The sequence below is a fragment of the Myotis myotis genome, unplaced genomic scaffold, assembly GCF_014108235.1.
Source record: "Myotis myotis isolate mMyoMyo1 unplaced genomic scaffold, mMyoMyo1.p scaffold_m19_p_1, whole genome shotgun sequence".
Classification (NCBI taxonomy): Eukaryota; Metazoa; Chordata; class Mammalia; order Chiroptera; family Vespertilionidae; genus Myotis; species Myotis myotis.
Genome location: NW_023416313.1, coordinates 186,169,900 through 186,184,190, shown reverse-complemented (window position 1 = coordinate 186,184,190; position 14,291 = coordinate 186,169,900). Strand labels below are relative to the sequence as shown.

General features: G+C 42.9%; 1 pseudogene; it reads left to right on the top strand.

The window, feature by feature from the left end:
• Window positions 1-7,538: 7,538 nt before the first annotated feature.
• LOC118678196 lies at window positions 7,539-8,587 on the top strand (annotated as a pseudogene).
• Window positions 8,588-14,291: the final 5,704 nt, after the last annotated feature.

Genomic DNA, 14,291 nt, shown 5'->3' with positions numbered 1-14,291 from the left:
ATTAAGTTATGGTTCTGGTGTATTTTAAGCACTTGTGCTCCCTCTAGAGGACCAATATAAAAAATCAGGGCTATAGGCTTTTGTTAAGAGTTTTGAAGTTAATTTTTGGTGTCATTTAAAAGAGAAAGAGTCCATTTGGAAATAATCAGGAAAACACAGTTTTAATGAAGTATAATTTTTAAGTTATGAAGGTAGTAATTCTCCATAATCATACTACTTTAATATGATCCTAGTTTTTATTTGAACTGTGTATATCCTTCCAGATTTGTTTGCTATGCAATACACAGAAAACACTGCATCCTGCTTTCTCTCTCTCATTGTATTTTCTGTGTGGTATCAGTGTAATCACCATACCCCCTGAGCGAATCCTACTCAGTCCTCCCATCACTGGATGGCTGGGTTGTTTCCAATTACTCAATGACAATGACACTTAACATTTTATGCCTACAGCCTTTCCATGTTTGGGGCTCTGACCTAGGGATGAATCTCAGCAGTGAAATTTCTGAAACAAAGAATATGATTATTTTTGAAATGGCAGTACATATTCTCACATCACTTATATATGTATTAATTTACATATTCTCAGAAATGAATGAAAATACCCGTTTCCGCACACTGTCCCAGCTCTGGGTACCACTACTGATTTTAAATTGTTGATAACTTAGTAGGCCAAAAAATGCTATCTTGTTTTCATTTGTATTTCTTTGACTTTTGGTCAGGTTGAACATTTTCCCAAGTTTATTAGTTATATTTCCTCTTTTGAGAGCTCTCTGTTCACATTCTTTGTGTATTTATTTTGGGGGAATTTAATGTTTTCTTACGTAGTGAGCTCTTACTGTGATGACTACCACCATTAGTAGTGGTACTAACACTGAGTAGTTAGTACTAACTATCATTTGTTGAGCAACCATGATACATATGTCAAATATTGTGCTAAGAACTTTGCATATGCTTTATTTTTTTAATGTTTGTTTTTTCCTTTTTAAAAAAAATATATTTTTATTGATTTCATAGAGGAAGGAAGAAGGAACGATAGAACCATCAACGAGCCCTAACCGGTTTGGCTCAGTGGATAGAGCATCAGCCTGCGGACTCAAGGGCCCCAGGTTCGATTCCGGTCAAGGGCATGTTCCTTGGTTGCAAGCACATACCAGTAGGGAGTGTGCAGGAGGCAGCTGATCGATGTTTCTCTCTCATCGATGTTTCTAACTCTCTATCCCTCTCCCTTCCTCTCTGTAAAAAAAAACACACACAAAAAAATCAACGATGAGAGAGATTCATTGAGTGGCTGCCTCCTGCATGCCCCCTGCTAGGGATCGAGCCCGGAACCCAGGCATGTGCCCTTGACTGGAATCCAACCCAGGACCCTTCAGTCTGCAGGCCAATGCTCTATCTACTGAGCCAAACCGATTTGTTTGCTTATACCTTAAATCCTTGCCACGATCCTGGCAAAGAGGAAGAAAACTGAGTCTCAGAGAAGCTAAATAACTTCCCCAAGGCCACAGGGCTGTTAGTTTCTACTATAACCTCTGCCTCATATAAATATGTATCTTTATTTTTATAACAAAGATATTAGCTCTTTGCAATATTTCCCCCAGGCCTTTCTGCCCTTTTGTTTAGCTACTTTTTGCCCTTTTATTTAGCTACTTTGGACATATAGAAGTAGCATATAATCCTATAAATCCTTTTCAAAGGCAAATATATCTTGGCTTTAATTAGGTGTCACATAATGACCACTGGAAGTAATAATAATAAAAAAAAAGACATACTTGGCTTCCTCTGAAAACAAATTAGGGCCTGAGGTAATGCGTTTCTTATTGTTAAACACTTATTCCTATATCATATATTGGCTAGTAGTCTTTTTCTTCCTCATTGATTTGTGATGTATGGATTCTTGTCATTCATATAGTAAGACATTTATTTTATTGATCTAGCTTTTTCTTTGTACAAATACACGTTGTTTTAATCATATCTTTGTAAGATGATTAAAACAGAGTAGGACTAATCCTCCCACAACTAATTTTTTATTAAAAAGAATTTTCTTTCCCTTTTTATTCTCCAAATGAACTTTAGGAGCACTTTGTCAATGTAGGCAAAAATAATTATTTTTCTTTTAAAGAAGGAACTTAAAGGAATAGAGATTTTAATTGGAGTTACATTGAATCTATAAATTAATTTAGAAATGTTATTTTCATATGCAGTCTTCCTAATCAGGAATAAATATCTGGTTATTTTTCCAAGTCTTATTTTACATTATTAATAAAACTTGTATTTTTTTTGTCATGCCATCACTACTTATTTTGTTAAAATTATCCTCAAGCATTATATATGTTTTAGTTGCTATTGCATACAGGACCTAGTTTTGGGGTTTGTTTTTGTCTAGGTTGCTGTAAGTATAACCAAATGTTACTGATTTTTTACATATTTTACATAAGCCATATTTGTAAACTCTTACTCATTTTAATAGTTTATCAAATGAGTCCTTTATATTTTCTAGATACACAATAAAATCAATTAAGAATGATGTTTTTCTTATAAAATTTTGTGTATAGAGAAGTCTGCTATCCTTAGGAAGGCCTGCTGACTTGCAATGTTGTTGGCCTATGGTAGACAGGATTTGGGGACTTGAATTTTGGGAGGGTTCTCACCATTCCATGAGTGGTAGGGGTTGTTTACTATGCTGGGACTGTTTGGGCAAACAATCTGGTTCATGCTGAACATCTGCTTCCTTCAACTGGTCTGAGATTTTGGAACATGCCAGGCAGAGGTTGCCTAGGTAACCAACCCCCAGTGAAAACCCCAGAGGACACCACGTCACAGGTGCTGTCACAGTTGTGTGCAGAGGAATGAGCACGTCTGTGGGACTCCATTGCAGAGGACTCAGAATCTTGTGCCTGGTTTTCTCCGGACTTGATTCCATGCGCCTTTTCCACAACTTCGCATATTTCATTGTCATGGATCACAGCCTACAAATATATGCTTTGTCTTGTGAGTCCTTCTAGAGAATCCTCGAAACTGGGGGTGGTCTTTGGGGCTCCTGACACAATTTGTAATGCTTATCCCTCCTTCGTGGTATTTTGGGTATCACTATAAATGGTCCTTCTCTGGATGAGTCAGAGGGAGGAAGGTTTGGATCCTTCCTGATTTGACTTCATGCCTTACGCCCCTGGGGCTCTGGGAGGAGACTTGGAAAATGCTTGGTACCTACTATCTTCCTACAAAAGCAAGCTTTTATCAGTGTCACATCTCTTTGATCTTTCATTTTGTTTTGTGTTATTTTCCTAATTCATTAGTTAAGTTGGTCTTTCCTATCTCCCCTCCCTCAAGAATCAGCTTTTAGTTTACTTACATTTTTCTCATTCTTTCATTTATTTACTTTTGTCATTTTAATCTCATTTTGCTGAGTATCTGTGTTCTTTTTGTAAAATTGTAAATAATATAGTCCCTCTTTTTTAATATTGAAAGTACTAGTTACTATGGATTTTGCCTCTACAATACAGTATTGACTAACTCCTATACTTTTTATTTATGTTAACTGATCTCATTTTAATTATTTACTAAACAGTTATAGCTACTTCATTTAAGAGATTTCCTTCCTCTGCCCGTGGTTGTTTGATAGTCTGAAAACTTAAAGGAAGTCATATTTTGGGTAATGTAACAGACTAGACCAGTGGTCGGCAAACTCATTAGTCAACAGAGCCAAATATCAACAGTACAACGATTAAAATTTCTTTTGAGAGCCAAATTTTTTAAACCTAAACTATATAGGTAGGTACATTGTTATTAACTTAATTAGGGTACTCCTAAGGCTTAGAAAGAGCCACACTCAAGGGGCCAAAGAGCCGCATGTGGCTTGCGAGCCACAGTTTGCCGACCACGGGACTAGACTATTTAGATGAATCCCCAGTTGAAAACAACTAAAAAATGTGCACAGATTGCAAAAGTCTGAAAAGCATGAAAAAGATAAGATAGTAAGGATTTATGGGGCCAAAATCTAAATGAAATTGGAATCTAGAGAGGAAACAGAACACTGAAGTTGCTTTTGCCTCTGAGGACATCTGCCAACTAAGGAAACTTGGGTTTTATTCCTCAAGCCCTCCCAAGGCCCATGAGTTCAGCATTAAAGTCTGGGTTCTGGCAGACATGGAAAGTGTAATAGAAAACCTTCCTCCATAAGGTTAGGGTCCCAAAGGGAACCTCCTCAGGTTGAGGATGAACCAGAAGTAGACCTCCTGTCATGCTAACCCCCACCTCCAGGAGATTGTAAGAATAAGAAAAGCCTTTGATGTTGAACAGTGGAGGAGATGGAAAGGAAAGGAAAGGAGAGGGGAGGGGAGGGGAGGGGAGGGGAGGGGAGGGGAGGGGGAGGGGAGGGAGGGGAGGGGAGGGGAGGGGAGGGGAGGGGAGGGGAGGGGAGGGGAGGGGAGGGGAGGGGAGGGGAGGGGAGGGGAGGGGAGGGGAGGGGAGGGGAGGGGAGGGGAGGGGAGGGGAGGGGAGGGAGAGGGAGGAGAGGAGAGGAGAGGAGAGGAGAGGAGAGGAGAGGAGAGGACAGGAGAGGAGAGGAGAGGAGAGGAGAGGAAAGGAAAGGAAAGGAAAGGAAAGGAAAGGAAAGGAAAGGAAAGGAAAGGAAAGGAAAGGAAAGGAAAGGAAAGGAAAGGAAAGGAAAGGAAAAAGAAGAGAAAAGACAAACAAACAACCCTGTCTCTGGGTAGTTACAACCACACGCTGGTGGTCCCTGGGAGTTTGTCACCCCAGTTCACCTCTGCTGGATGGTCCAAAAAAAGTCTTCTGTCCTGAGTGGGTTTAAAGTAGTCCTGGAATGACCTAAGTGCTGGTGAATGCAAATCCTCTCTGAGAAGGCCCCATTATCGTAGGCGGCAGAGAATCTCAGAAATATGAGCAGTTAGCATATCAAGCTCACCAGGAAATGGGTGCTATAAGCCAGAATCAGCAGAAACATACCTCCAGTGGCTTCCGATATCCTTCATTATCTAAAGTCTCATATAGAATTCCAGGAACCAAGTCGATTTGGATGTACTAGAATTTCCACACTGTACAAAATTTTGTCACATACTGCTCAAAGCCCCAAACTCAAGAACTTAATAGATTCAGATGACAAAACTCAATAAGCAAAAGGCAGACAACCTTTTATAAATGGGAAAAGACTTGAACAGATCGGTCCCTCACAGACACGGATATTCAAGAGCCAATAAACATATGGAAAGGTACCCTTTGCAACAGCATGGATGGACCTGAGTGAAATAAGCCACTCAGAGAAAGACAAATATCACATGATCTCACTTCTATGTGGAATCTAATGGACATAAACTGACAAACAAATAAACTGGGGTCCAAAGGAATGGATGCATGGAATAGACGGACAGATTTCAGAGAGGCTGGGGAGAAGGGAAGAGATTAACCGAAGAACTTATATACATATATGCATAACCAATGGACATAGACAATAGTGTGGTGAAGGCCTGGAGTGAGGCAGGGGCAGGGAGGGGAAGGACTAAGGGGGAGTGGGGATTGGGAGACATCTGTAATACTGTCAACAATAAAAATAAAAACACAAACAAAAAAAGGTGCATCTCAAGGTCATGCAAATTAAAACCACAATATGGCACCACTGTACCATCTCAGAATGGTTACACTAAAATAGACAATATAAAGTATTGATGAACATGTAGATTGACTAGAACTGCTATACACTGCTATCTATACTAATAAAAGGGTAATATGCTAATTAGACCAGAAGACCTTCCGGACGTCCTTCCAGACAAAGCCATGGTGGCGGGGCCAAGGCACAGGCGGTTAGGAGTGATCAGGCCAGGAAGGGAAGTCATGAAAATGGTTGCCCTTTGTGGATGAGGTTATTAGCTAAAGGGGGACTTTAGAGGGGAATGAGATTCTGGCAGTGTTGTTTCTGGATCTGGGTGCTGGTTACTTAGGTGTTTACTTTGTGAAAATGAATACCACTGTCTACTTATAATTTGTATATTTTCCTGTATGTATTATCCTTTACTAGAAATTTAAACCTTTATAAAGAGACATTGAAAAGACCTAACTAAATTGAGAATATACCAAAGTGATCAAGAGGTCCAGGCAATCCCAATATCCCAGCAGGTTTTTTTATTTGTTTCTGGTGGAACTTGGCAACCTTGTTTTAAAATGTATATAGAAATGCAAAGCACTAAGATTAGGAGGGCCCACTTGCAAAAGAATTGGGCGGAAGGATTTAGTGTGCCAGCTATTGTAAAGCTGCAGTAACTAAGATAGTAGGCCAATGGAATCACATAGACAGACTAGAAATAGACATTCAGATTTGGAAACTTGATATGTGTCAGAGATGATATTTAATATCAGTGGAGAAAGGATAAGCATTTCGATAAAAAGTTTAATTGAAGACAACTGGTTATTTACACAGTAAAATACATCACACCATACACAAAAATAACTAAATAAAATAAAACTTAAGAGTGAAAGGCAAAACTATAAAGCTTTTATAAAATAATATAGAAAACATTTAATGACTCCAATTTAGGAAAAAAATTGCTAAAATGATACATAAAAAAGCTTAAATATAAAAAAGCTTAGTAAATTAGATTCCATAAAACAAAAACTTTTATTCACTAGAAGTCACCAAAGAGAGATTGAAGAGTGGGAAAATATATTTGCAACGCAATATAACTGACAAAGTAACAGCAGACAGGACATCTGCTAATCAATAAGAAAAGACAGACATTATATGAAAAACCTAGGCAAAAGACTTGAACAGAAGTTTTATAAAGCAGCAATTTCCAAATAGCCAATAAATGTATAAAAAGGTGTGCAACATCATTATTATTAGCAAAGAAAACACATTAAAATCTCAATGAGCTACCATTACAAACTTACCAGAATGGCGAAATTAAAAAGTGGCAAGGATGTGGAAAATTGGGAGCTATCAAACAATGTTGATGCTCATTGGCAGCATATGATATATTCATACAATAGAACACTATTTGGCCATGAAAATGTATGCACAGCAGCTCCCATACACGAAGCTGAATCTCAAACATAATAGGTAGTGGATACACTGGCCTGTACAGATCCCCTTTTCCAGGCCATGGTACCCTCCCCTCAGCTCCTAAATGTATTGATTGATAATGGCTCAGAACTGGTCCCTACTCTGGAAAATTGCTCTTGGCCTAAGGGTCCCTGCCCCCAGCACATCCTGGCCAAAGACTTCTTACAGACTTGCTGTCACAGTATCTCGGTGGGACTAGCACTGTGGTGTATCCATATTCCAGAGCTCCCTTGGGAATGGGTTGAAGCAGATGCCTCATCCTTGCCTGGTTCCTGGCCCTGTCCTGTCCTGTGTCCTTCACCACCTTTATCCTGAGAGCACGAGATCCACAACTCACATAGACCTGACCGGTTCTTGCCTCTGCATCGAGGAATCCGCCCTGAGACGTATTGCTAAGCTGGAGAGAGCAGCACTACAGAGGACATGTGTTATGGTGCACCTAGGAGGTAAAACAAAGAAAAGCGAAGACATGGTCATCTCAGGGTAGTGTTCCCCAAGAGCTGTGATCGGGGAAGGCATATGGGCTTCTGGTCCCGGCAGGGTGCTTTTTCTTGACCTACCTGGTGTCTACGTAAATGTTCACTTGATAATTATAATTTACTGTATGTCATGTTTTATGCACTGTTTAGTATGTATTATATACACAAAAAGAAAACTTTCCAAGTAATTAAAGTTTTTCTAACTTAAATAAAAATGTGTTTCCTAATAAGAGAAGATGAACTGTTCAATTTCTGCTTTCTTATATTTGTTGAGATATTCCTTGTAGCCTAATATACAATCAAGGCTTGTAACTACTTCATGTATCATATTTATCAATATGCTAGATTTACATATACTTTGTACATCCATTAATTATTTTAATATATATTTTTTATTGACTTCAGAGAGGAAGGAAGAGGGAGAAAGAGAAACATCAATGATGAGAGAGAATCATTGATCGGCTGCCTCCTGCACGCCCCCTACTGGGGATCGAGCCCTCAGCCTAGGCATGTGCCCTGACCAGGAATCAAACCATGATCTCCTGGTTCATAGGTCGAGGCTCAACCACTGAGCCATACCAGCCAGGTGTACATCCATTAATTAAATAGTAATGATTGCATGTTATTTATGACTGCAGAAAAATTATCCCAAAATTTAGTTGCTTAAAAACACTTCTTGGCCTGAGCACAGCAGAGGCTGCAGAAGCCTGTGGGGCCCAGTCCACTGTCCTGCTCCTCTTCTGCCTGGGCTGCTGGAATGGGCTGACCATGGAGGAGGGACAGCACTGCCCCTATTTCACGGGCAACACCTGTCCCTGCATGCACAACATCACCTGCAAGGTGACTAATCTGAAGTATCCAAAGATGAAGGAAGTGGAGGATGTCCCTGGTGAGCAGCTGCCTGGGAGCACGTTGACTCTCCTGCAGAGCCATGTCCTAAACATCCTTGTGCCTGTTTCACGCAGGTCAGACCCACTCTGCGGACGAGCCAATGGCCACCTTCTACAAGTTCTGTGACGCTCAGTGTGGACACAGCTAGAGGGACCAGCACCAGGCTGGCCCAGCTGCATGGTGTTTACTTTATTCCCTATGGTGGAGTCCCTGCTGGGAGGGAGCGCTGTGGGTCCTGGGGGTCTTTGCTGGTGTGGCAGGAAGCTAATCCTCTCAGGGTTGTTGGCCAGGGTATCAGGAAGTGGAGAGCCCATCTGCCAATCAGTGGATGAACGCATTAATGTCCAGAAAGGTTTTGTGTGTGGGGAGGATTATCCACAACTAAGTACATTCTGTTTAAGGTCCTGTTCATTCATCTTTGAAATTTATTGGGCAATTGACATTCTTTTACCATCAACCAACACTCTTAGATAATTACATTGTTCACACAACTAATAGAGTAAAACATTTGGTACATTAGTTGTTCCTAATTATTTAACTGTTAATTGCAAACTTAATCAAAATTTATTCCAAATATTTAATTTAAATGAAAAACTATTTTTAAAAAGCCATTTCTTATCTCAAGTTTTCTGTGGGTCAGAAACTCAGGCGCGGCCTAACGTGGGTCCTGTGGTTTCTCCCAAGGCTGCAGTCAGGTGCTGGCCGAGGCTGCAGCCCCCTCAAGGCTGGTCCTGAAGGCTCCACTCCCAAGAACGCTCATGTTGTTGCTGGGGGTTCCGTTCCTCATGGTTTGTTGCACGAAGGGCTTTAGCTCCTTGCTGCCTGTTGGCTGGCGGCTTCTTTCTGTGTTTGCCATGTAAGCCTCTCATGGTGGCAGTTGGCTTCCATAAGGCAAGCAAGGCAGAAGCCAGAGCCTTTTCTATTACCTAATCTGGGGTATAGAATTCCAGGTGCGTTTTGCTGTATCCACTCATTAGAAGCAAGTCGCTAGGTCCAGCTCACACTTGAAGGGAAGAGATTACACACGGCATGAAGACCAGGAGACAAGGATCATCAGCAATGCTATCAGAGCTGCCTACTGCAGTGACATAATTCACCCGCTGGCGTCTCCTTTGTTGCTTTGGAGAATCTCTGACCATTATTAAATAAGTAAAATCCTGACTGATACTCATCCTGGATCACAGTGTAGAGTTTTGCATGGAAAAAGCAGTTGGATCACAGACTAACATCTAACAGCCAGAGTTTGTCCTTATGACTTTGGAGCTTGTATTTTAAAAATTGTTCATTTTCTCTGCTCACAGTACCATTTTCCATATGGGATGTACCTTTCACAGTCACTCAGCCTCTTGTTGACCATCTGTTTAAGCTACTCTGGAGGACCACTGCATGTCTTTTTGAGGTGCGCCTAAGGCCCCCAAAGTGAATTGTAAGTCTGTATCATCACCTATGCTTACAAACAGACCTTTATAGGTATACATATTGAGTGAAAATCTGAGTTTTGAGTGATGTGACAACAGAAATCCTATATAATAAAAGGCTAATATGCAAATTGACCAAATGGTGGAACAACCGGTCACTATGATGCCCCCTGACCACCAGGGGGCATACGCTCAATGCAGGAGCTGCCCCCTGGTGGTCAGTGCTCTCCCACAGGGGGAGCACCGCTTAGCCAGAAGCCCGGCTCACAGCTGCAGCAGTGGCAGTGGCAGTGGCAGTGGCAGTGGCAGGAGCTTCTCCCGCCTCCATGGCAGCGCTAACCATGTCCGACTGATGGCTGAGGCCTGCTCCTGGGCCTAAGCCATCAGTTGGACATCTCCTGAGGGCTCCCGGACTGCGAGAGGGTACAGGCTGGGCTGAGGGACAACCCCCCCCCACCACCGAATTTCGTGCACAGGGCCTCTAGTATAAACATATTTAAACAAATATCTTTTTGTCTATTTGTACTACCTTTAATTGATGGTGGGGCATGACAATAGTGAATTTTTCCATTTCTCATGTTTCTAGTGCTTTTTTCTTTGTACTTTAATTGCCATATTATTTGATCAAAATAAGTTTTGTTCACATTTTAAGGTTAGAGCCTTGTTTCTATTGTAGCATTTGAGGGGGGTCATTTTGTTTTGGACATGCCAGTCATGACCAATAAGTCATTACACTTTTTTGAAAAATATATTTTTATTGATTTCAGAGAAGAATGGAGAGGGAGAGAGAAATAGAAACATCAATGATGAAAGAGAATCATTGATCAGCTGCCTCCTGCATGCCCCCTGCATGGAGGTACAGTCCAGGCATGTGCCCTTGACTGGAATTGAACCCAGGACCCTTCAGTCCTCAGGCCGATGTTTTATCCACTGAGCCAAATCAGTTATGGCACACTTTTTAAAAAACAAACAAACAACTAAATTGATAACTCTCTGGGACATTTTTAAATTTGAGGGAATTAAAGAAGTCTTTCCCAACCAGCTGGTATTGCTCAGTGATTGAGCATCAACCCAGAAACCGAGAGGTCACCGGTTTGATTCCTGGTCAGAGCACATACTCAGGTTGGGGGCTTCATTTCCAGTAGGGTGTGTGCAGGAGGCAGCTGATTGATGATGTTCTTCTCTCATCAATATTTCTCTCTCTATCCCTCTCCCTTCCTCTCTCTCTAAAAATCAATTAAAAATATTTTTAAAAATCTAAACCCCAGCCCAGAGGCCAGGCCCAGTAATCTACATTTCTAACAAGCTCTCCAAAATTATTCTGATGCAGCCAGCCTTGTATCCGTAGTTAAAAAAAAAAAAAGAGAAGTCTTTCCCAGTTCATTATAAATTGTGTTGAATGGCACTTACTTTTTCTATATCTTATTTTGTGCTGATAAGAAATTGATGTTGGTAAGCTACGAATTTCTTTGTTTGCCCAGGTGTCTATACAATGCACTATAAGACTAATCCTATCTAATAAAAGAGAAACATGGTAATTAGCGTACTACTGCTACCCTTCCCATTGGCTAATCAGGGCGATATGCAAATTAACTGCCAGTCAAGATGGTGGCCGGCAGCCAGGCAGCTGGAAGCGAACATGAGGCTTGCTTGCTTCAGTGATGGAGGACTCCAACGTTCCCTGCCTGCCGCTGCCAGCTTCTGAGCTGCAACTCTGAGCAACTATGTTACAAATATAGAAGCTAAACAAAACCCCAGAAACCTGCTTTAGTTGCCGGGCTTCAGCCAGCAGGATCACAACATTGTTTCAAATACAGAAGGTAAACAAAGGCCAGAAACCTGCTTTCAGCAGTGGAGGCCTAAGAGCTGGAGCCTCAGAGCTAAAGCTGGCCCAGAATTAAAAAAAAAAAAAGAAAAAAAGGAGCAGTTGGGAGCTTCCATCACCTGCCAGCCTGAAAACAGCCCTCAGCCCCTCACCCAGACTGGCCAGGCACCCCAGTGGGGACCCTCACCCTGAAGGGTGTGTGACCAGCTGCAAACAGCCATCATCCCCTCACCCAGGCTGGCCAGGCACCCCAGTGGGGACCCTCACCCTGATCCAGGACACCCTTCAGGGCAAACCAGCCGGCCCCACCCGTGCACCAGGCCTCTATCCTATATAGTCAAAGGGTAATATGCCTCCCAGCACCGGGATCAGTGTGACGGGGCAGCGCCCCAACCCCCTGATTGGCCCTGCTCTGTGCATGACAGGGGGTGGCGCTGCAACCTCCCCATCGACCCTGCCTTGAGTGTGATAGGGGGCGGTGCCCCAACTCCCCAATCAGCCCTCTTTGAGGCCAACCAGGGTCTGCACCTAGGGATTGGGCCTGCCCTCTGCCACCTGGGAGCAGGCCTAAGCCAGCAGGTCGTTATCTCCTGAGGGATCCCAGACTGCGAGAGGGCACAGGCTGGGCTGAGGGACCCCCCCATCCCCCGAGTGCACAAATTTTTGTGCACTGGGCCTCTAGTCCTAAATAATTATCTTTGATTTGGAGCTTTGCTGCATTAAAATCTAAGACCATACTGTAGCACTTGGTAACATTTGCATGACATTATATTATTTTTAACTTCTAATTTGTCTTGTCCTTCCAATTGGATTCTAAATACTTTCTATGAATCATTATAAGGTCCAATGACCTTGACTTTAAAATATACTTTCTTACCAGATTTGACTTGACTGTGCTTTATTGTTCTTACTGTTTTTAGCATTTAGGTAGCAAAAAGAAAAAAAATTAAGTTCTTCTCCCATATACAGAGTATATGTAACCAGAGCATGATGGATTCTAAACACCTTCTCCTGACTACATGCAGTTTTTAAAAATTGTCTGGAACAGCGGTCGCCAACCGGTGGTCCTCGAACCACTGGTGGTCTGTGAAGTCTGAAAGGTTGGCAACTGCTGGTCTGGAAGATTGAAAACTTCACTTTGAGTGAGGCAATTCTGGAAAGGCAGGGAGAGCAAGCCCTAATTCCAGTCCCACCCCTTACCGGTAAGCTCAGCTTTCCTCCACCTAGAAGCTGTCCTGGAAATACCCAGAATGGCAATTCCAGCCTCACTCATGCACGGAGTTACAGGAGAGGGAACCAAACACTCCGCTCCAGTAAGATAAGGTTGTTTCAACAACGTTAAAATCGCCTAGTAAACAAACTTTTTACATGGTTAATTGTGAATTGCTATTTCCTGGATAGAATCGAAGCAAGTTAATTTCCATAATTTCTAGGGCAGTAGGGATAAATATGGAACAAGAATATTCCCTCCTGCATTTACTATTTTCACCTTTGGATGGCCTAAGAAAAAATCCTTACATTCCTCATCAGATACAGAGGACTCCCTGCCCAAATTATAGCCTCTTAATGGAGATACTTATGTTTGGGGGAGATAATGGAAGAGAACACCTTTTATTCAATATATGTACTAGTATAGTAGAGGCCCAGTGTACGAATTCGTGCACAGGTGGGGTCCCTAGGCCTGGCCGGCACCCAAGGCTGATCAGGGCCAGGCTGATTGGGGCTGTTGGTCGGCGGGAGGGCCGGGGGATGGACCACGGGCCAATCAGGGCTTGCCAGCCGGAGGGAGGGACAGGGTGCGCAGGAGGTTGGCCACTAGCCCTGAGGAGGAAGCCGGCCCTCAGCCCCCCTGGGAAAGGGGCCGTGTCAGCTGCCACCCACCCCCGGTTCCCCATCCCAGCCCAGGGCCAAAGGCCTCGGAGGGGTCAGGAGAGGAGGCGATGGTCGCTGGGCTGAGCACAGAAGGAACAGACACTGGATGCTGATGCCACCGGCGGTCGTGGGAGGTTGGCTGTGGAAGTGCACTGACCACCAGGGGGCAGCTCCTGCATTGAGCATCTTCTCCCTGGTCATCTGTGTGCATCATAGTGACTGGTTGGCCAATCATTCCGGTCATGTGGTTGTAACGGTTGCTTAGGCTTTTATATATGACACAATTATCACCAGGGGGCAGACACTCAACGCACAGGCATGGAAACATGGAACAGACATCAGGACATCCAGCAGTTGGACATCCCCTGAGGGGTCCCGGATTACAAAAGGGTGCAGGTCAGGCTGAGGCCCCCTACCTCCCTCCATCCCCCCCCCCCCCGCCCTGCATGAATTTCGTGCACTGGGCCTCTAGTATATTTATAACATGTTTCCAGTACATGTTAGTTGTTAGGGGGAAAAATAGTTGAAGAGAATAGAGGAAGTCAGGTGTGAGTGATTAGATCTGAGATCCAGAGAGCAGAGGAACATTATAAATGGAGTCTATTGCATCTTTTATTTTCTTGGCTTTTTTTTTTTTTTTTTTTTTTTTTTTATGGATCAGTGGTTCTCAAACTTTAACTGGCATGAGAATCACCTGGAGGGCTTGTTAAAGCACAGCTTGCCGGCCCCACCTCCAG